The sequence below is a fragment of the Piliocolobus tephrosceles genome, chromosome 8, assembly GCF_002776525.5.
Source record: "Piliocolobus tephrosceles isolate RC106 chromosome 8, ASM277652v3, whole genome shotgun sequence".
In the NCBI taxonomy this organism is placed as follows: Eukaryota; Metazoa; Chordata; class Mammalia; order Primates; family Cercopithecidae; genus Piliocolobus; species Piliocolobus tephrosceles.
In genome coordinates, this window is record NC_045441.1 from 35921198 (window position 1) to 35944704 (window position 23507).

The window sequence follows — 23507 nt, forward strand, 5'->3', positions numbered from 1 at the left end:
ATAAACACAGACTTACCTCGGCATGAAATACCTTGACCGTCAATAATTTGTTTGCAAACTCCACACACTTTGGATTTTTTAAAGGCCTTGTTCTTAAAAGTGTGCAGACTTGAGGTTAATTCTTCTGGCTGAAAAAGTAAAGGAAGACATTGTCAACGTTTCATCTCATAGTTTGTTTCTTTTTTCTTTTCCTTTTCGGGAGATAATAAATCTAGTGGAATTTGTAAAGAGCAAAAACAGGAACTTCACCAAGCGAACAGAGAGAACAATAAACCATTTCAGTGTCTCGGGTCCCAAGACGACCCATGGATACCCTGTTAGCATTCCCAGTTCCAGAGACCTAGACGGATGTTCACTCTCGCCTAACTCATCAATCCCCATGTGCCTAGAAACATTACATCAACCAACATCACCACGTGAAAATGCACTCCCTTCCAGACTTGAGCCACAGAGCCACCCACTTCTGGGACCAAGTAATCCACACACACTTCTAGACTCTCAACCCTTTTTTTCCTGGAAAAATTAATTAGCAAAACAACACAATTGTGTTACGAGGAAGTCAACTGGCTTTCCTGGTTCAAAGGTGTTCCAGAATCACTGTGAAGCTGTTGAGCCTCTCTGAGCTCTTCTGCAGAAGAAGAGGCAGTCCAGTCTGTGACACACATGTGGTTCTTCCTCAAACACAATTATAAGCATTAGCACTTGGGAAAATTAACCACTCAGCTACCTATTCATGTTTATACAGCCAAGGCTCACCACTGTATGATAACCTTATACGAATTCAATTTGCTTTTAGAGTCAAGCACCAATCATACCTATTTGCTGATATGTGACCGTGTATTCTGTCAGAACCTAATATCCATATGGATTCACTGAGGCCATTGCTCACCCACTGGAATAATTAAATTTCTTTGAAAAGACAAAATGGTATTTAGAATGTGGAATAAATGGTACAACTACTTTAGAAAACAGTTTGACAATTTCTTATAAACTTAAACATACACCTATCCTATGACTCAACAATTCCATTCTTATTTACGCTAAAGGCAAATAAAAGCCTATGTCCACAAGAGAAAGAATGGTCATAACAGCTTTATATAACCCAAATGTCCATCATAAGAACAGATAAAAATAACTATGGTATATCCATACAATGGAATACTGTTCAGGAATATACAAGCAAACCACTACAAGTGTAACAACATGGATGAACATCAAAAGCATTACCCTAACTGAGAGACGCCAGGTGCAGGAGTACACGGTGAGTGACCCAATTTACAGACCGTTCACAAGTAGGCAGTCTACCTTAATAGAATTAATAATGGTTACCTCGAAGGGTGTGTGTAGTGTCTACAAAGGGCATGAGGAGGCTTTCTTGGTGGAGAAAGTGTTTGAATTCCCGCTCTGCGTGATGGTTACACAGGGATACCCGTATTTAAAGTCATTAAGCTGCATGCCTAAGATTTTTACATTTTACTGTCTAAAGACTTATAAGAAAGTTGAAAATACGTATGTTAATAAAGACACAATCCTGGAAAAATGCTAGTAATATAGTGTTGAGGATATGGTAAAATAATGTTAAGCTATGTGACAGCATTTTTATTTTTTTAAAAAAAATATCGGCGGGGCACAGTGGCTCAGGCCTGTAATCCTAGCACTTTGGGAGGCCGAGGCGGGCAGATCACAAGGTCAGGAGATCAAGAACATCCTGGCTAACACGGTCAAACTCAGTCTCTACTAAAAATACAAAAAATTAGCCAGGTGTGGCGGTGGGCGCCTGTAGTCCCAGCTCCTCGGGAGGCTGAGGCAGGAGAATGGCGTGAACCCAGGAGGCGGAGCTTGCAGTGACCTGAGATTGCACCACTGCACTCCAGCCTGGATGACAGAGCAATACTCCAGCTCAAAAAAAAAAAAAAAAAAAATCTATATGGCTGGGCATGGTGGCTCACACCTGTAATCCCAGCACTTTGGGAGGCTGAGGCGGGTTTATCACCTTAGGTCAGGAGTTCGAGACCAGCCTGGCCAATATGGTGAAACCCCATCTCTACTAAAAATACAAAAATTAGCTGGTCGTGGTGGTACATGCCTGTAGTCCCAGCTACTCAGGAGGCTGGGGCAGGAGAATCGCTTGAACTCGGGAGGCGGAGGTTGCAGTGAGCCAAGATTGCGCCACTGTACTACAGCCTGGGTGATAGAACGAGACTCCATCTATAAATTTCCTCTTTTGATTTGATGTAGTACCAGGAACTGGATTTATCCTCACTTGCAATAACCAAAAATTGTAGAAAATACATGAAAAGATGTCTTTAAGGCACTACACAGAAAATGGAGAATGGTGATACCTCAAAGACAAGAAAGAATAAAGCAAACTCCACAACTGCCCCTAGATTGCTGCCCTGAGTGAGTTTCCAGGATGTGGCTAAGGAAGAGAGACCCCGGGTTGAGCCCAGAGTACTGCCTGGGTTGGGGAGAAGGCACTAAGAGTCCAGGGAGAAGAAGGCAGCAAGAGTTTGCTAGACAGAGTACCACAGAACAGAGAACTGCAAGGAGCTCTGAAGACCCACCTGCCTAGAGAAGGTCCCTTTTGAAGTCTTCAGTTGAGTACTGATGAGTCCAAACACACACACGTGTGTGTGTGTGTGTGTGTGTGTGTGTGTGTGTGCGCGCGCATGTATGTGTACGCTACCCAAGCTGGGGAAAGAACCACCAGACAGGATTGGAAGAAACAGTGTCCAGTGCTCACACAGAGCTGGAAAGAGTGCCTATTTGATAGACCAGGAAACCTCAAAATTCACCGAGGATCTCATAGAAAACAAAGGATCTTGCCCACTAGAGAGGAATAATTAACTCTAGACTGGGGGAAATAATTAGCTCTAGACTAAATACTCCTCCTGTCTTCCCACCCTATCAGAAAACCACTATCAAAAAGAATCAAACTCTTCCCAAGTAATTTAACTGCAACCCAGAACAAAGCTCAAGAATACCTGCAGGAATACAAATAATATCCAGCACAAAAATACCTAGCCCCAAGGTAAGGTTCTTAGTGTCTACTATCTAGTCTAAAATTATCAGGCACTCAGAGACAGGAAAACACGGCTGATAATAAGAAAAAAAAAAAAAAATCAATCAACTGAAACTGTCCCAGAACTAACAGAGATGTTGGAATTAGTAGGCAAGGATGTTAAAAGGGCTCTTATAACTATTCTGTATGCTAAAAAGTTAAGTAGAGAGCTGAAAAACATAAAAAGATCCAAATCAAAGAAAATGTAAGAATATGAGATGAAAGATACACTAGATGAGATTACTGGCAGATTAGATCCTGCAGAAGCACAGGTGAATGAACTTGAAGACATCACAGTACAAACCTCCCAACATAAACACACAGAGATGAGACAACCTAAATAAATAAATAAACAAGCATCAGTAAGCTGTGGGAGAACTTTGAACAACATAACATATGTGTAATGGACATTTTGATGGGGAAGGGCAGGAAAGCGGGGATATTTGAAAAAACAATGGCTGAAAGGTTTTCAAACCAGGAGGAAAATTATAAACCCACAGATCCAAGAAACTCAAGAAATTTCTTGGCCAAGCCCAGTAGCTCACACCTGTAATCCGAGCTCTTTGGGAGGCAGAGGCGGCTGGATCACCTGAGGTCAGGGGTTCCAGACCAGCCTGACCAACACAGTCTACTAAAAATATAAAAAATCAGCCGGGCATGGCGTCTACTAAAAATACAAAAAGTTAGCCGGGCATAGAGGTGGCACCTGTAATCCCAGCTACTCGGGAGGCTAGGGCAGGAGAATCGCTTGAACCCAGGAGGTGGAGGTTGCAATGAGCCGAGATCGCACCACTGCACTCCAGCCTGGGCAACAAGAGCAAAACTCTATCTCAAAAAAAAAAAAATATATATATATATATATATACACACACACACACACACACACGTCTATATATATAGACATATAGATATATACGTGTCTATATATACGTATGTCTAGCACAAGAAATGTGGCAGGAACTACCCCAAGGCATAAGGCATACAATAATCAAATTGCTTAAACCCAGTAACAAAGAAAAAAGCCTTAAAAACCACCACCGGGCCAAAAGACACGTTACATGCAGGGGACCAACCATTAGGATAGCAGGTTTCTCATTGTTCTAAAAAATGTAAGTGAGAAGACAGCAGTGTAATAGAAAATACCGAAAGATGGACACAAAGAAGAGAATAGACACCAAGGCCTACTTGAGGGTGGAGGGTGGGAGGAGGGTGAAGACTGAAAAACCACCTCCATCGAGTACTATGCTTATTACCTGGGGGAGGAAATAATCTGTACACCAAACCCCCATGACACACAACTTACCTATATAATAAACCCGCACATGCACCCTGAATCTAAAAGTTAAAAAATAAAATAAAATAAAATAAAACAAAATACTGAAAGAAAACCTGTCAATCTAGAATTCTGTACTCAACAAAAATAGCTCTTAAAAATAAAAGTGAGCCAAAAACTTATTAAAATATGTAAAAAAAAAAAAAAAAAGATACACAAATAAAGCCCCCAAAAGAAAATCCCAGCTGACACATACAACATATTAAAGACAGTGCTTGGGCAAAAAGGACACAGCAGATGGAATTATGGCTTTATACCCACAAATGAAGAGCACCAGAAATGCTAATTACACAGGTAAATGTATGAGTTTTTCTTACTATTTAAAGCTCATCAAAACATAATTAACTGTTTAAACAATAGTGTAATGTGACATATGACATACTTTTACGTAAAAGTAAATTTTCTGATGAAATGGCACAAAGTTCAGGAAAGAAGAAAAGGAAATATACTACTGATGACAGCGGTTGCTACCATCACGCTGGCTGCAACAGGGGGGCGTGGCTGGGGCTGCACTCTCCATGGAGCCGATGGGAGTCGCGATGGCAACTCCCTGGGTGCCACTGCAGCTGCCCAAACTGCAGCTGTAGATACAAGCTTCCCTGTTTTCTAGGATGGGGCCACAAGCAGGCAGAATCTGCACCCCCGGGGTGCAGCTGCAGCCGCCATCCAGGGCTGCAGACCTGGGCCTCCCACTCCACCAAGCAGGCAGGAACCGGGGACGAGCAGGAGCTCCCTGAGTGCAGGCAGCTGTAGCCACCCTCCCAGGCACAAGACCCAGGCATCTCTAAGGCCTGCACCCTCGGGGGCATGGGAAGCCCCTCCTCCCATCACTGCTGGCTCAGGAGTGTCTGTTCTGGCTGCCTGGCTTGTCTCCTCTCCTGGCCCCCCACCTCTGATCTCAGAGCGGGATTGGGGAGGAGTTCCAGGGCCTTGAATGGCAGCAGGAGGCAAAGTCCTGGGCAGAAGGGGGTGGGTCCTCAGTAAGGCCCCACCTTCAGGCCAGGGAGAGCCTGTAGGCTGGGGACGGGGCTGCAGGTCCCACAGACTGGAATAGGGACTCATGGTGCCTCTTCCAGCCCGCCCATGGCCACCCATGGACCAATCAGCAGGCACTTCCTCTCCTCCAAGGGCTTTTCCAGGTTCAGCCAGAGCAAGAGAGAGGACAGAGAGAAGGGGTAGACCACAAGAGACCAGCTGCACAGAGAAGCTAACCTCTCTGCTGAGAGCTTCAGAGACCTGCAGAGATGTTGGGACGTGCAGCTGCAGAGAGGAACTACCCTCTCCAGGGCCTCCTCTCTGCTGAGAGCAGCAGAGGCCGGGATGACCTGCCTACAGAGAGGAGGACACTGTGGGTCTCCTCTAAGCCGTTTAACACTTAATAAAATTTATCTTCATCTTCTTCACCCTTCCCCTGTCTGCATACCTAATTATTCCTGGACACACGACAAGAACTCAGGCAAAGATGCCACTGGCCACAGAGGTTTCCAGCCAGCAAATGGACACCCCAAAGATCCCATAACACTATTATAAGGCTCTCGTGGTATTCATGAAGTGGATACAGTATCACTTGAAGGTAGCCTATGATGTTACAGAGGTATAGTATAAACCCTAGAGCAACCACTAAAATCATGAATTATAGGTAATAAGCAAACAAGAGAGATAAAATGAAATAATAAAAAGTATTCAATTAATCCAAATGGCAAAAGGAAATAAGAGAAAAAGCAGAACAAATAATAGGTAGGAGAAATAGAAAACAAGTAGCAGGATGACAGATTCAAACCTTGCCACATTAGTAATCATATTTATGTAAATAGTCTAAATATCTCAATTATAAGTCAACAAAAGTTGTCAGATTATATATATATATATATATATATATATATATTTTTTTTTTTTCCCCCCCTCGAGTCTTGCTCTGTTGCCCACACTGGAGTACAGTGGCTCAATCTTGGCTCACTGCAACCTCTGCCTCCGCCTCCCAAGTAGCTGGGATTACAGGTGCCTGCCACCGTGCCCGGCTAATTCTTGTATTTCTAGTAGAGACAAGGTTTCACCATGTTGGTGAGGCTGGTCTCAAACTCCTGCCCTCATGATCCGCCTACCTCAGCCTCCCAAAGTGCTGGGATTACAGGCGTGAGCCCCCACACCAAGCTTTTTTTTTTTTTTAAGACAAAGGCTAGAAAAGAGAGGTACCCTTGCTGACTTTAATCAAAGGAAGTTGGAGTGGCTATATTAGACAAAATAGGCTACAGATCAAAGAAAATTACCAAGGATATAGAAAGTCCTCTCATAATAATAAAAGGATTGATTCATCAAGAACACGTAACAATCCTAAACATGTAATCACTGATATGGTTTAACTATGTCCCCACCCAAATCTCATCTTGAATTCCCATGTGGTGTGGGAGGGACCCAGTGGGAGGTAACTGAATCATGGGGGCAGGTCTTTCCTGTGGTGTTCTCGTGATAATGAATAATTCTCATGAGATCTGATGGTTTTATAGGGGGGAGTTTCTCTGCACAAACTCTCTCTTTGCCTGCTGCCATGTGAGATGTGCCTTTCACCTTCCAAAATGATTGTGAGGGCTTCCCAGCACATGGAACTGAGTCCATTAAGCCCTTTTTCCTGTATAAATTGCCCAGTCTCAGGTACGTCTTCATTAGCAGCATGAAAATGGACCAATACAATCACCTAATAAAAAACTTCATGGCCAGGTGTGGTGGCTCATGCCTATAATCCTAGCACTTTGGGAGGCCGAGGTGGGCGGATCACCTGAGCTCAGGAGTTTAAGACCAATCTGGCCAACATGGCAAAATCCCGTCTCTACTAAAAATACAAAAATTAGCCAGGCGCGGTGGCAGGCACCTGTAATCCCAGCTACTTGGGAGGCTGAGGCAGGAGAATCGCTTGAACCGGGGAGGCGGGGACTTCAGTGAGCTGAGATTATGCCATTGCATTCCAGCCTGGGTTGACAGAGTGAGACTTTGTCTCAAAAAAAAAAAAAAAAAAAAAAAAAGAAATGGAAAGTAAAGGACAGTGTCCTGAACCAAGCAGAAACCTTCACACAGGTTCTGATACCTACACTACAGGCTCCGTGGCCCAGGACAAGTCACATCCTCTCTTAAATAGAAAAGATATCCTCCCCTCCTGTCTCTTAACAGCTATTATAAATGAGCAAATGCTATACCATCTATCAGTTCATAGGAAGCACTGCGGCAGTTTTTAAAACAGCTGACCCAGTCCCCACCCCAGACCAATTAAATCAGATTACCTGGAGGTTGAATCAGAACACTGGAATGCTGTCAAACCCCCCCAACCCCAAGTCCATCCCGTGATTCCAATTTGAGGCCAAGTGATTCCAATTTGCGGCCAAGACAGAACCACCACTGTACATAACAGACTATTCTATAAGTATCTACATACATGTAAGGCACTGTTATTATGTAGTTGTTACTATGTTGGTATCTGGTTTTTTCAAAGAGATTGCATCCTTTCTGATAAGAGGTTGTGTGTTCAATGCTCTGCAAAAGACGGATAATGATGCTGCTAATTATGCAGTTGGTAACACTAGCCAAGTGCTTCTGTGTCATTACCGTAATCACCACTAGTCTACAAACCGCGATGGTGAGACGCAAAACCAAGATGCAGCACCACATAGGCAATGGATGAGGCATATGGGACTCAGGCCCCATATGCCTCAAGCCCCAGTCTCACGCTCAGACAAGAGTAGCATTCAAACACTTAACAAACACATCTCTCTATTGCAATGCAGCAGCTGGTACATACTTTTCACTCATACTGCAGTTATTTGTTTATGCGCCTTCTCTCCTGTGCTAGATTGCAATTTCCTAGATGCAGGACACCAGGCTCTTTCCCCTTTGTCCTCTTAGGGCCCTGCCCAGCGCCTGGCAGACAGCGGACCAAGGACCCTCAATTAATATTTGTTGACCAAATGAATTAGCCACAGTCTGTGGGCCAAGGAAAGATACTGTAACCTTTTATTCCTTACAAATACCTTTATTCCAACCAGGGAGAAAGAGGCACTGTTTTCCTGCAGCTTTCTTGCCCACTGGTCCACAGCTAGACAACTTAAAGAGGGAAACAGCAGAAGCGCTGCTGTGAGGGCTCAGCCATTTGAATTGCTGGATCCCTGAGGAGTTCATTTAAGATAGTGTAATAACATCTGCTCACGCTTCATCTGTACATAACATCTCTATTGTGAAATGAGACCAGACGGGATTAGACTGCCCTTGTTTTCACCTGATACTGTGCTTTCATTTCTCCCAAAGGGTGAGAGGAGGCAGCAATGCTGAAGTATTTAGCAGGCTCAGTTCAGGAATCTAAATTGCACTTAATTGTTAGGAACAAAATGTTGGAAGAGTAGAAAGCAGGCTGCTGGTTCCACAAGGACTCCCTGAGGGGGACACAGTAATTAGTGCTGGTCTTGATTGTGAGGTCTCTTTTCAGAAAGAAAAATCTCTGCAAAATTGAACAGGGAGGTGCTCCACATGAATGCTCCACTCTGCCGAAATGCAAAACCGCAGGGACCTCTCGGATAGGTTCTCCCGGCTAAAGGTCGCCTGGCAAAATGGTTACACACGCAAAAGTGCAAAGCTGCATCAGCACAATCCCTGCTATGTTTTCCTTTCAGGAAATATTCAGCTCCACCATAGTAAAAGGATTTAGGTGGGCATTCAGGCACCTGGGAAACCTTCAGAGGCATTCTAGAGAGGCAGACACTGATGAAAAACACATTCCCAGCCCAACTTTACTCTGATATTAAACAGCTAGGAACACTTCCGGGCCTCGGGGATATTTCCCAGCCCACAGAGAGCCAGTATCTGGGGCAAGAGGGACACCCCCCACATCCAGCACATATTGTTCCCACACTTCCAGGCAGCAGCGCTTGACCACTAAACTTTAAGAGGGAACGCAGTACACCTCAAGTAACTAGCTGAAATTTTAACAGTTTTTCACTCCACAGAGCCTTACAAAAGTTTCAGAAAAACAAATGCAATAAATTCCTGATTGTTAGACTTAGGGAATGGGCGCTGAACCTAGCGGGAGCCAACCAGGACCGCTCTGTTTAACTCAAACACCATGAAGGGCCGTCCTGTGGACTGCAGAGCGCCACTGGAACCCATGCGGTCCCCAGGGAACCTGTAAGGATTCCTACATCCCAGAGCATCCCCCACATTATTGAAGAGCTAAAATGCCCTTTACCTTTGCAAGAAACACGCGAGGGACAGCATGTCTGCGTAATGGCCAGAATCCCAATTCCATTGCAGGGAAAGGAAACCAAGAAGCCTTTTCAAGAGGCTGTTGGGTTGGAAAGAGCTAAGCCTGGACCCTCTTCCACGCTTACCAGAAGCCGCTCCCACTAGGCAAAGCTCCACTGGCCCTCTCGTTCCTTGTCCTGCGGACACAAACACAAGGGTACAAACGTACCCACAAGGGTACACACGCACCCACCAGGACTCTGGCACGGACCAGCGTACACATGCCTGTACACACAGACGCGCGCTCACAAGCACGCACGCGTGGACGTGCAGACAGGGGTGCACAAACACACACCGACATACGCGCACTGACAAGGGCACACGCATACACATGAGCACAGGCGGGTACACACCGGCACAGCGTCCACGGGCACCAGCGCACACCCGGCGCAGCCCACGTGCGTGCAGCGCTGAAGGCGACCGTGCCTCGCTACCCCGGCCCCGCACCCCAGCTCCGGGCCGCACTCACCTGGCGCCGGCGCCGGCGCGCCCGGGTTCCGCGCGCGAACCCTCCCGGTGGCCCGGGGGTCAGGGCGCGCAGCCGCATGGCCGCCTCTGCCGCCCGCGGGGAGCCCGGCCCGGCCAGGCGAGGACCCCCCCCCTCCCCCAGTGGCGGTCGGGGCAGAGGATGCCTCTCGAGTTCTCTGCGGACCCAAGTCCCAGGAAATGGCCAAGACGGGAGAAGCGAAGGGCTCTCCGTGGCCGCCGGCCCAGGTCCCAGACGCGCGCCGCCGCCTCCACGGCCACTCCTGCCCGTCAGAAGTCAGACGCCGGGAACAAAAGGCAGGCGCGAGAGCACGGTCCCGCACGGCGTCCCTCCATCTGACACGAATTAGCCCTCCCTCCCCCGCCCGCCCCAACCGCAGCTCCGAGCGAGCGCCGAGGCACAGGCTGAGCCGCCAAACACTGGAAAAGTGGGTGAAGAGACGCCTTCCGGGCGGAGGGAGCAGGGTATTGCAGCCGCCATCTGACTGGAATTACGGACGTGCGGAGCTTGGTGCAGGGTTCAGCTTTACTAGGATTTCAAACCTCTCCGTGAACGCTGGCGAGGGGCTTGAAAGAATCAAAACCGGGCACGCTCTTCGGCTTTCGGAATTTCTAAATCTTGACTATTATCCAGTCAACTCTGCATCTGTAATGAGCAGTAATCTGCACTACCCTGGTAATCTACACTAGCAAACAGGGCATTTGGAGTGCAAAGTAGGGAAACACTGAGGCAGAAAGGCTTTTTTTCTAATTTGTCTCTTCAACTAGGAAAAACTAGGACCTGGCCTTGCAAAGGACACGCCTAACCAGGTGAGAATTTCAAGCAAAGCTCAAAGCACAGGACCGCCCGGGGCCTTGCACACCTGGGGGCTGGGCTCCACCTCCCTGCCCCCCTCCCTATCTCCCAGCCCATCCCTCCCCCGCCGCCCGCCGTCCTGCTCCTGGCAAATCAGGAAAATTCACAGCACATCTCGAGTCCCGTCTTCCTTTATGGGTCTGCGATTTTAGAAGGAAATTAGAAACCCGAAGTTCAGGAGGTGAAGATGACAGGGTGATGGAAGAAGATGGACAAGCCAGGATCCTGAAGGAAGGGTCACTTAGAAACGCCAGGAGGAGAGCTGGGCAAGATCCACAGGCAGATCCCTCCTTTCAATGCCGGTCGGACTTCACCAGCCTTCCCGGGGCAGTGGATCTTGGCTGTCTACAAGAAGTTTTGTGGCAAGACTGAAAATAAAAGATCATGTTCAAGATGAAGCCACTGCCTGTGGTCTGTGGGGGGCAGGGGAAGAGATCCCTGCCTCAGAGCAGGATAAGGGGCCTTCTAGCCTCAGGCCAGCTAACCCTGTACTCCTACTACTGGCCTTCACTCCAGGCCCAGCCTAGGGGTAGTGTCCCCGAGCTCAGCCTTTGTGGCTCCAACACTCTAACTTCAGATCTACAACTCCACGTGCAGCTCCACATGCCTTGGATGTGGGGAGCAGTCTGGGTGGGCTAAGTTGTGGCCTTTATGGCTGACATATGTGCAAATTCCAGCCATCAATTCAACTGGCGGACGTTAACCTCTCAAGTTCTGGCACTAAATATCCATCTTTCCGTTTCTGCAGTAGAAGAGCAAATCTGCTCTTCAACTTTCAACTACAAAGGAAAAAACCTCCTCCTAGAACACACCATTCTGGGTTCCAATTCCTCACTAAATCATTACCTGGCAGACAAGCAGGCATTCTCATTTCCCCCTGTCCTTCAAATGACATCATTATTCACCTTTTTCTATATTCATTCCTTCATTCATTTTTCTGTATTCATTCATTTTTTTCCTATACCGTATCCAAACTTTAGTTTTTTCAAATGTCTTTCCCTGAGAACACTTCTGTATCATATTCATTCCAGATTCCTTCACATCTGACACAATACCAGGTACACAGAAGTGTCTACAAACAGCTCAGAACAGGACATGCTGCTGTCGTGGTTTACCCAGGGCAAACACGCCCAGAGGTCAGCTGGATCTACCACCGCCCTTACCACGGTGCCCACGGGAACCGGCGGGAGAAATCTGAAGGCAGCAATGAACAGATAGCCCCCAGCAGGATAAAACTCCTCCAACCTGAGTACCAGGATTCACACTCTCCAGGGTCCACCCAGGAACAATGGTCGGGAGCACAGGCCAGCCCACTGCCCATGCAAGCCAGAGTGGAAGGCAAATAGTTGAAGGTGGCTTTTTATTACAGGGATACCCTGAATCTGCTCTTACTTATTTAAAAGGGTAGCCATTCAGAAAACTCCCACACTTCATTACTAGTAACAAATAACATGCATGTGATAAACCTCCCGAGTGAGGACAACAAACTGATTTTTCACTGGCAAGAAACTGCTCAATCCTAAAGCCAATCCGAATTCTCCAGCAGGCCACCTCTCCAGCCCCTCTCCCTGCCCCCCTCTGACCTCCTCCTGCCAGGCTTGCAATCTAGGCTCTTACACTCCAGGGTCCTTCTGCTTTGCGCCCTTGGGCTCACTTGGGGCTTCTCTCATTCTCCTTTCTGGCTGAAAACCGCTGTCCTGGGCTCAGTTGAAGATCCGCCTCCCATCTGACCTCCCAGGCTGGTTAATCATCCTCCATGGCTGAACCACTCAAGGATAGTTGGGGCCCTGACCCTCTAGTGTGGTCATAAGTCTTGTGCCTCCAATAGGAAGTCCTAACCTTGTCTGGGATTTTCCACACACAGCACCAAGCAGGAGCAATAAACACTGGTGCAGGAATGAAAACATTCTGCTTTGCTGTATTTCTACCGCATCAACGCTGGAGTTCACTGCCTATCTCAGACCACACCCCTTCTGAGTCCTCCCAGAAGTAAGCTGTAGCTGAGGGCCTGGGGATGCAAAGGGACTCAGAAGCCAGGGCAGGTGGGGGCCAACTCCTCCAGGCACAGACCCTCACCTCAAAACTTGGGTGGCAGACTGGCGTCAATCCATCTTAAGTCCACAGTGAGCTCTATGCTGCTACCCAGCTTCTGATTTTCTTCAAGCTTTGCCACAGTCCTCTGTGCTTTTTACTGGCAGGGTTGTCTCAGCCTAGCTTCTGACTGCACCTGGTTCCCAGGAACAAAACGAGATTCTTCCCAGGAACAAAACGAGGTTCTTCCCTGGGAGGATGGATTCCAGACAGCTAAGGCAGACATCAGCAAACCAGGCATCAGGAAGAGAGGCTACATCTCAACCTGGGTTGGAAACCCAGCTGGAACTGGGGACATGAGCCCTTCCATGAGTCAGACTTTAACACCAAGTATAAGGTTCCCTGGGAGAGAGCTGAGGGGCCACTCATGCCCCTGTTTTGTCATTGGAAACTGAAAGCTGCTCCTATGCGTCCACTCCCACACACGATCATGCATTCCACCCACAGATATGTGAGCAGCGTGTGTACTTGGTGTCAGAGGAAATACAGCGGCTGGCTCACCCCGCCCCTCCCAGAGGGATGATCTACACACAGCATTAAGAGAGGGCACGGAGTCCCCAGATCATGGGAAGAACTCGACGAGTGGGCTGTGACTTGAAGCAGAAGCAGGCACTTTCCAGACAGGAAAAGAGGTGAAGAGAGGCAAAGGTGGTAAGGCACCGTGTTTTTGGTGAACTGGCCAAAGGCTGGGTGGCTAATGCACAGCTGTGTTGGGACGCTGAGGGTAGACAGGGCTCAAGAAGCAAGGATAGGGTGGTGAGCAGGATTGCACAAAGCAGTGACAAGGGAGGAGGCCCCGGTACTGAGCTGGGCTGGACTCCAAGGTCACAGGGGGCTCTAACTGGCAAAAAGGAAAAAGCATCACAGGTGTATGTTCATCCTGGAGGACTCCCTGGCAGCCCTGGGAGGATACTCAGGAGAAAGCAGGAGTGGACATGGAAACTCTAGGTAAGAGAACCTCAGCCTCGGGCAACAGCCCTAGAAACACAGATAAATGTGCAGGGGAGAGGACAGCCATAGCAGTGGAGAGGTGACAGAAGATTGGTTATGCACAGGAAGATTGAGCATAAGGATCTGTGAGAAGAAAAATGGGAGCCACCTTCCTTTCCATTGGGGAGGAGCTTGCTAGTCTAGAAAGGGGAGCATTATAGTAAGCCCTGTGTTGGAAGACAGGAATCAGATATTGGTGTGACTCACAGTTTCCAATCTAGAGATGTAGATACATCTAGAAATCAAAGTAGATGTGAATGTGTATATACGCACCAGTGCACACACACACATGCACACACACACACACACACAGAGGGATACTCCCAGCTCTGTCCTTGGAGCGGGGGGAGGCTCCAATAGCAACAGTCACCCCCAGTGAGCCTGAAATCTCTTCTTTTTGGCCAGAAAGTCAGACAGCACTCACAGAACAATGGGTGTGTAACAAAAAGACACAGGGGCCAGCCCATAGAGGCTCCCACCAGGCAAACTATAAATGACTTGGACATCAAAATAGTGATAATATTGGATTATGACCCATTGAATACAATACGAATCCAAGAGTCTTTGAGTCCCTACTGATAGAAGTAAATGACCGCACACGCTGAAAGCCTATGTGGTCTCAAAGGACCTCCCCACTTGGTGGAAGAAGAGAAGGAGAATAGCAGGAGACAATCTCAGAGAGGCAATGGGAGGCCTGGGAGCCAGTTATTAGGAAGGGTAAAGGTCTCAGCTTACACATGTCATGAGATGGGAGACTCGGAAGTTTTGTGCGGTGGAGAGACAGAATCTAACAGGCTGTCACTGGTTGACCTTTGGAGAGAATACATAGTCTCTAAATACTTTCCTTTATTTATTATAAAAGGGAAAAGAGTAAGTCAACAGCAGAGAAGGCTTCAGTCTCCACCTAATCAAGGAGTCAAGATGACCATGACCTTGGCTGGGACAAGCCACGGTCGGCACCACCTGTGATTCAGAGATGAGAACACGCATTACCACTGGTTGTTTCTGCAGAGAGGCATCATCTAAACCAAATCCTCAGCACACTTTGGCCAGACAACTCAAGGGAGGGGTAGAGAGTCCAAATCCTTAGTCCCTCTGACATGTGCTCACAGAGCCCCTGCCCTGGCAGGATCCAGCCCTGATTCTCCATTCCTAGCCTGCAGTTGGGGCCCCTAGACACTCTGAGCAGATGACTCCCAGCTTTCCTCTACCCACTACATGCCTGTCGACACGAAATCTGACGTGGCCAGTCCCACTGCTCCATGGCTTGAGGGTGTTTGAGTGTGAGGGAGTTCCTATGTGCCACCTAAAGCACATCTAAAAGCACTTTGCGGCCAAGCGCAGTGGCTCATACCTGTAATCCCAACACTTTGGGAGGCCAGGGCGGGCAGATCACGAGGTCAGGAGTTCGAGACGAGTCTGGCCAACATAGTGAAACCCCATCTCTACTGAAGATACAAAAAAACCAGTTGTGGTGGTGGGCGCCTGTAATCCCAGCTACTCGAGAGGCTGAGGCAGGGGAATCACGTGAACCCAGGAGGCAGAGGTTGCAGTGAGCCGAGATCGTGCCATTGCACTCCACCCCTGGGGAACAGTGGAAGACGGTGTCTCAAAAAAAAAAAAAAAAGCACTTTGCTTCTGATATTGAAAAAGACTGCCTTCAGTTTAAGGAATTTCTGACATCAGCAAGTTGTTGCCAGCTCTCATCTGCAGAAATTGAGCCTGGCCCTCCCTCCTTGTTCAAAGTCAGGAATGCTGGTCACTGGGGAGCAGGAGGCCCAGGCACTGTCTCCAGAGGCCAGTCTTGTACCGGGCCCTGCCCAAGCACAGACTTTGGGAAAATCCTCCCTCTCAAGACCTCCCTTCTGTCTCGTTCTCTGTGCAGCTAGCTTGTGCTCCATCCCACATCCAGAAGGGACAGTGTGCCTCCCAGGGCACTCACCCTCTGGGACACTCGGCAAGTGTTCAGACACATGTGCATCTCACCTTTCCAGCAAACTTCTTCCCACCTGTTCCCCAGGGCCATGCTGGAGGGGGAAGACCAGCAGAGGACTTTCGGGTACATGAGGTCCCGGGGCTCAGGATATATGCATGGGGCACCTGAAAGACTGGAGAGCTGGGGAGCTGGCTTCCAGTCCCTGTGGTGAGGGGGCTTTCACCCAGGCTCTTACTGACCCAGCGACATCCTAGGGGACAAGGAGTCCACCTCCCAGAGTTGTGTTAATAATCAAAGATGCCATTTGTGAAGTGCCTGACCCTCAAGATGGTCCAAAGCCGGAGTTAGCCACTCGGGTGAAAGCAGGACTCAAAAGCAGTACTGCTTTGTACTTTACACGACGCTGCTTCTCATGAAAATCACACACTCAGTAGATACGTGATGAATGAGAGTCCACTGGTCACAGAGAAGAGTGCATTTATTCCACCAGTTTAACCAAAACGTCTCCATTGGCTACAGAGTTTCCAGGCACACAGCCTCCCCCCACCCATGGGAGCCCCCTGAGGTGTGCAGGCTCAGGCTCTCAATGAAGTGTCATTCTGCAACTGCCACACTTCGGGGCTTCTTCTGACAAACAGATGGTGACTTCTGACATCCTTTGCATGATGTTTTTGCCCGCCCTGGGGAAACCAGCATTTTTGTTCTCCGTTTCCCTCTGCTCTGGGGAATAGTGGGAACAGTGGGAAGTCGTGGAGTTCCTTCCCCCTGACTTTGAAAAGTAAATAAAAAATGCTTTCCCTACAAAATTCACCCTCCAGTGGGTGCTTCTTCCCTCTTCCCTGCTCAAAACAGTAGCTGTTTCATTACAGAATGTGCACAGGAGAATAAAAAAAAAGTGTTAAATTAAGGTGGCTCTCCCAAGCCCCCTCCAGCCAAGTCCCTGGTGGGATCTCATCCCCTTCCCTCCCTTCAGAGGAGCAGGAAGAGTCAGGGGCTGGTGCCAACAGGAGCATCTTCCTTCCTTCACCTATCCATGGATGGAGGATGGGGGTGCCCGGCCTGAGAGATAAATAAGGGCCCACCTGTCTCCACCCCTCACAAGCACGGAGCATACCTTTCTCATGGTAAAATGAACCCCCACAGCTATGGGCTGTCTGTGTGCCTCCAAAATCCATATGTTGAAATCCTCACCCACGAGGTGATGATATTAGGAGGTAGGGCTTTTGGGAGGTGCTTAGGTCATGAGGGGAGACTCTGCATGAATGGGGGTAAGGCCTTTACAAAAGGGACCCCACAAGACCCTTTGCCCATTCTGCCAAGGGAGGACACAGATGGAAAGTGCCTTTGATGAACCAGGAGCCAGCCCTCACCAGACAATCTGCCAGAGCCTTGATCTTGGACTTCCAGCCTCCAACTGTGATAGCTTCCAGAACTGCCTGAGGTCGCAGAGCTAAATAACCACAAGCCCAAGTCCCCAGGTCCAGCTTACAGACCTACTGCTACCAATGGGTTTCCCAGAACCCGAGCACGGGAGAGCAGAGCATCCCCCCACTTCCGACAAGTCAGTTTCCTCCTGTCAAATGAGCTGCCCCACCTATTCTAACCAAAAATGAGAACACGGGAAACTGCCTAGTTAAGAGGTGCCCTGTGCTGAGGACATCACGATTTACTTTTCCACTCATTGCCAAACCAAGCATTTCTTCACCATCAAGTTGACTCCAAGTGGAAAAACCTCGCAGAGTTAGTTTGTACAAAAAGCCTGGAGATCCATAGTGTCAGGACGTACTCTGCCACTTTGAGCATCTCAAAAACTAAAAACGGAAACAGGTATGTTCACTTCCTCCGGCGGGGGTGGGGGGTGGAGAAAAAGGACACAGTTGTTGGTGTTGTGCCTGGCCTTTTAAACTCTTCCGTGATGATACATTGAGATGCGTAAGAGGGCATTTTCTTTTCTTTTTTTCTTTTTTCTTTTTGAGATGGAGTCTCACTCTGTCACCTGGAGTGCAGTGTGGTGCGATCTCGGCTCACTGCAACCTCCGCCTCCCAGGTTCAAGTGATTCTCCTGCCTCAGCCTCCTGAGTAACTGGGACTACAGGCGTGTGCCACCATGCCCAGGTAATTTTTGTATTTTTAGTAGAAACAGGGTTTCACCATATTGGCCAGCCTGGCCTCTTCTAGAACACTGAGGAAGAACTAGATGGTAGCCCATGCCACTGGTCACGAAACGGGAGGGCTTTCTACATTCCCCTCCCATAGAAATCTCTGTTACTCTGTTTGATGTGGACAAGGTGCCCAAGGCTCTAGAAAGTTTAACAACCTGCTCAGCTTCAAAACCTGCGCCAGACCCTTAAACAGGGTGCTGAGAGTAAGAGGACCCAACCTGGTCTCCCCTCTCTTGGGGGGCTGCCACGCGGAGGCTGGGGCACTGGCAGGCGGGTCACCCACAGATAGCCATCTCAGTTACCAGTGTCCTTTCGGAAACCTCTCTAACTGAGCCCTGTCCTTTCACACCTCCCCGGTTTCTTCCTGACCGAAAATGCCCCAACATTCCCTGACTTAGATCAGAAAATGACTACTGGACCACATCTGGAACTGTGGGTAATGAAGCCCTAGGGGATCCCACCCGGGAGCAGCCTGGACAGTTCTCAGCCAACACCGCTCCTCAAATCCCCTGGAGGAGCTGGTTAAAAACATACCGACATCACACGAACTCCACCCCTACTACTTCCATCACAGAGTACACCACAGTCTTGGGGGAACCCTCGGCAGTGATATTTCTTCACAATCTCCCTGGGGGTTCTAATCTATAGTTGGGTTAAGAAGCACAGAGCCATGGGATTTGGGGACAGAGGCAGGTGCCCTGCTGTCCTGTAGCCTGGAGCCTCCCCCAAGAGGTCTGAACCGAGGTGGGCCAGAGAGCTGCGGCAGACCCTGACCCCACTCCTCTACTTACTGCCTGCGGTTTTATTATTAATTATTCTGGGCCACAGTTTCCGCGAGTGCTAAAGCGGATGATCAAATTGCAACCGACTTCAAAAGCTTCTTATGAGGATTATGCCAGACAGTGCACAGAGGGGGCTCTGGTACCACACCCACAATCATCCCTTCTCTTCCCTCTGCTATGAGGAGTTCCTGCAGCCCTTAATGCTTTGAGGGTAAGGAGGGAGATTCTTCCAGACGGTGTAAAACTGATACATGGTTTCCGAAGAAGTTGAGCTGTTTTTATTAATATTAACAAATTTTAGCTACTTACTACTGAAGTTTTTTTAAAAGCAAAAGTTGTTTATGTTATTATTGCGACTGCGAGTCGGTCTTTTTATGCCCTGGGTGGAGTGAGGCAAGCAGGGCTGGAGAGTCAGAGCCTGCTCTGGAGAAGCTCAGCAGAAGGCAGGGTCTTGAGGGCCGTCCCCCACCAGTACAAAGTTAACCTCAACACTCCATCTTCCCATACAGGTGGAAGATGTGCCCTCGTAAAAACTCCAGGCTGGCCCTTTTCCCACCACCACCAGCACTCCAAGGGAGCTAATAATTAAATGCCTCTGATTTAAAGTTCAGTAGAAACTGGCCCTGCCCTTCCACACACAGGGGACTCCCAGGTCCCCAACTGAGTGTGATGCTCTTGCCTTAAAGTAATCCCTACTTTACCCAAATCTAACCTCCAAGAAGTTTCCAGTACATGAAAAGCACGCTTCCAGTAGATAACACCGCAATGCTCCAATCCAGAAAAAAAGGAAAAACCAAAATCACCATCCACACTCAAGACAGCAGAAATGAAGAGCAGAGGCCCTATTTGTCAGCCACGTGTCTGGCCAGGGCCCAGCCTCCCGAGCCTTGATCTCATTTCACTGCCCAGGGGCTGAGGCTCAGACCTTAAGCATCTTACCTGAGCCACCTGTCTCACGTGGCATCCACGTCGGGCACCCCTCGGCCTCACGCGCAGTCACCACAGAGCAGCACTGCTGTTCGGGAGCTGGACTGAGCACCCAGGACCTGCCGTCACTGGAGGAGGGCTCCTTCCTTACGGTCTTCCTGCGTCCCAGCCCCGTGCACATCCACGGCATAAAAGCCTGAGGAAAACCCCTCCCCAGGCGGCCCAGGATGTTGAGGTGGTGAGGCTAGGAGCCTGTGGGCAATTTCTACACATCCATTTTCAGCTTCCTAAAAGATTCAGTGTATTGTTCTTATAATTTTTTTTAAATATCACTAAAGTATACTTATAGCATAGTACTCACAATCCTCTTATCCTCCTTATTTAAAAAAAAAAAAAATGTTTTAAATGTTATTCAAGCAAAGAAAAAGGCAGTTCAAGTCCCACCTCACCACTGGAGCTTCTCATTCTGTGTCTGCAATGACAGCCATCACTATCCACCCAGGCTAGCAGGGAACGGACACAGGCTTGCTCATGCTATAAACTACGCGTGTGCCAAGTCTGTGAGTCTCTCACTGTGTGCGCTCAGCACCGGCCTGATAAGACACGGCTGTGCTCAAGAGGCACTGCGGATGGAATGACTAAATGGACAAAGGCAGACGCCAGGTTTTAAGGTCACTCTCTTGACTACCACACCCCTCAGTCACGCCCTGGGCTGGGCCTTTGGAGCACCCTGGGCTGTGGCTTCCTATCTGCTGCCCTTTGAATTTCTGATTAGATGGTTTACATTTATACCGGCGGGGTTCACTTGTCCATTCATTCATTCCCAAGCTTACAGCCTAGGAAGGAGCAGAGAGAAGATAATGCCAAGGAGGCGTTGGACCCTCCAGGGTGAAGAGGGAGGCAGGCAGTGTGTGTGCAGCTCCAGTGTAGACTGGGCCTTGCCCAAAACAGGTAGGCAGAGGCTCAGGAGCAAAGGGTGGGAGTGGGGTGGAGGGCAAAGCAAAGAATTGAGGGTGATTCCTCAATTCCTGGACATGTGTTGACTTCAACTGGACTAAGAATTAAGAGAGATAAGGGGCCTGTGTCGGGGAGTGGAGGGCAAGCATGGGTGGGAACCTCCAGGAGTAATCAGCACTCAGTGGAGTGCTAGGAACATTAGATTTGCAGGCATCCTTCTGTCGAAATTGCTGAAATTGCAGGGGGCAGCGGCACACACTGGACACGAAGACACTTGTATCAATGGGGTTCCAGGAACTGTTCCTCCCAGCCCTCTAGGTGTCCACCGTTAGTCACCAGCACAAGGTACTGGGGACAACCCTACAGTTCCATCAGCTGGCCAGGTCCACATTGTGCATCTTCCCTGCATGAGGTCGGGAAGGTGAAGGTCAGAGGGACAGCAAGCCAAGGTCCCCGCCTTCCAGGAGCCCTCAGCATGGCCCCAAGTCTACACTGCCATCCACCCCTCCACAGTCCTAACTCATCAGTGCGTAACTCCTCTGTGCAGCAACACACACAGGAACCAAAGCCCCCCAGCGAACCTCAGCCCAGAAGAACGCGGAGAAAACTGTGGCTCACCAGTTCATGCGGGCGCTGCCAGGTGCTAACCCCAGATGCACATGCACAGTGGGCTCCAGAATTGTCCCCAGCCACCCTGGCTCTCATCCTCCAACTTCTGACGGAGTCTCACTCTGTCGCCCAGGCTGGAGTGCAGTGGCACAATCTCAGCTCACTGCAACCTCCGCCTCCCAGGTTCAGGTGATTCTCCTGTCTCAGTCTCTCAAGTAGCTGGGACTACAGGCATGCACCACCACACCTGGCTAATTCTGTATTTTTAGTAGAGATGAAGTTTCACCATGTTGGTCAGGCTGGTGTCAAACTCCTGACCTCAGGTGATCTACCTGCGTTGGCCTCCCAAAGTGCTGGGATTATAAGGGTGAGTCACCACCCACCCCGCACCCCCGCCAGCTCCTAATCTTCACGTTTGTCTTGCCTGCGCCAACTTTCCATGGCATACAGCCTGCTGTAACACATCCCATCTTTGAAAACACAACCCTCCTCAGATTCCCATCCAGCCTTCCCATACCTGGCCTATTTCTCTGCTGTTCCCTTTATAGGAAACCTTCCTCAAAGGGCTGACTATAGTCACCGCCCCTTACCCCAAGGCTCATGGGCTCCAGAATCCATGTTCAATCCATCTCACTGGAACTTTCCATAAGTCACCACCTAGCCGTAGCCTTTCAGACACAGTAAAGGACACTTGCCCCTCACTTTATTCCAATACCAGCCACATTTGAACACACCATCTCCTGACGCATTTTCTTCCCTGGTCACTGGGATCTCATGCCCTACCTCACTGGTCCTGCTTTTATCTCGTTTGGAGGGTCTTATCCCCTTGGGTACTTCTAAGTTTCAGGGTTGGGCTGCAACCTGAAGGTCCTCTTTGTGCATGCACCCCCACACCGGCTGTCACCCTTCCCACCACCTGTCTGCCGGCTGATGGTCCTGACCCGCTCCAAGCTGCTTCTCCCCTGACCTGCTGAGTCCTGAGCACCACCTGCTCCCACCTTCACTGGGCCATCCCTGAAGCACCGCTCACTTCAACCCTCCGGATGAGAACTCCCAGTTTTCTCCCCAACATGTCCTCCCTGCTGCCCTGTCTGCACAAATAGCACCCACCGTCTAGTCTCAACCTTGGGGCTCCTTCTCTTTCTCTTACAGCACACAGCCAATCTGTCAGCAAGCCCTGCAAAATAAAGCCCCAGAAAGACCCAGTTCCCCAGTCTCCACTCCCACCATCCTGGTCCACCCACCACTGCACTGACCATCTCTCTGCATCCACAGGCTAACCAAATTGAGCTTCTTGAAACAGGAATCAGGACATGACAATGTAGCACAAAACCCTCTCCAGCTTTTAGAATCTACACTCTTAAAAAATAAATAAATAAAAGTTATTTTGGCCAGGCACGGTGGCACACACCTGTAATCCCAGCACCTTGGCAGGCCAAGGTGGGCGGGTCACGAGATCAGGAGATTGAGACCATCCTGGCCAACATGGTGAAACCCTGTCTCTACTGAAAATACCAAAAAAAAAAAAAAAAAAGAAAAAGAAAAAACTTAGCCGGGTGTGGTGGTGGGTGCCTATAATCCCAGCTACTCGGGAGGCTGAGGCAAGAGAATCACTTGAACCCAGGAGGTGGAGGTTGCAGAGAGCTGAGATCACACCACTGCACTCCAGCCTGGCAACAGAGCTGGACTCCATCTCAAAAAAAAAAAAAAAGTTCTTTTCATGAACCCACAGACCAACATGATCTAGCCCCTGCCTATCTCTGGCCTGCTCTCCAACCTCCTTGGCCAGGTGCTGCCTCAGGACATTTGCACCTGCTGTTCCTTGCACACGGGACTCACTTCCCCCAGATCCCTGCCCAGTTTATGCCTCTCCTGCATGAGGCCCTAGGGAAAAGTTCATCCACCTCAGTCTTACAGTCATCAGGTATGAAAAACTCACCTTTAAGAGGGCATAAACTCTACTCCATCTGTCCATCCAGTTCACAGAGATCCCCTGCCTAGAACACAGCTAAGGATTTGCTGAATGAATGAATGATA

At 49.0% G+C, this 23507-nt stretch overlaps 1 protein-coding gene across 3 annotated transcripts in view; it reads right to left on the minus strand.

Moving 5' to 3' along the window:
* The window catches only part of TNS3 (tensin 3), a 307112-nt gene that overhangs the window by 251557 nt on the left and 32048 nt on the right, over positions 1-23507 (minus strand). For all 3 annotated transcript variants that reach the window (XM_023226391.1, XM_023226392.1, XM_023226394.3), the window contains one exon: positions 17-128. The gene's annotated coding sequence lies outside the window, so the exon portion shown is untranslated. The remainder of the gene's footprint in view (positions 1-16; positions 129-23507) is intronic.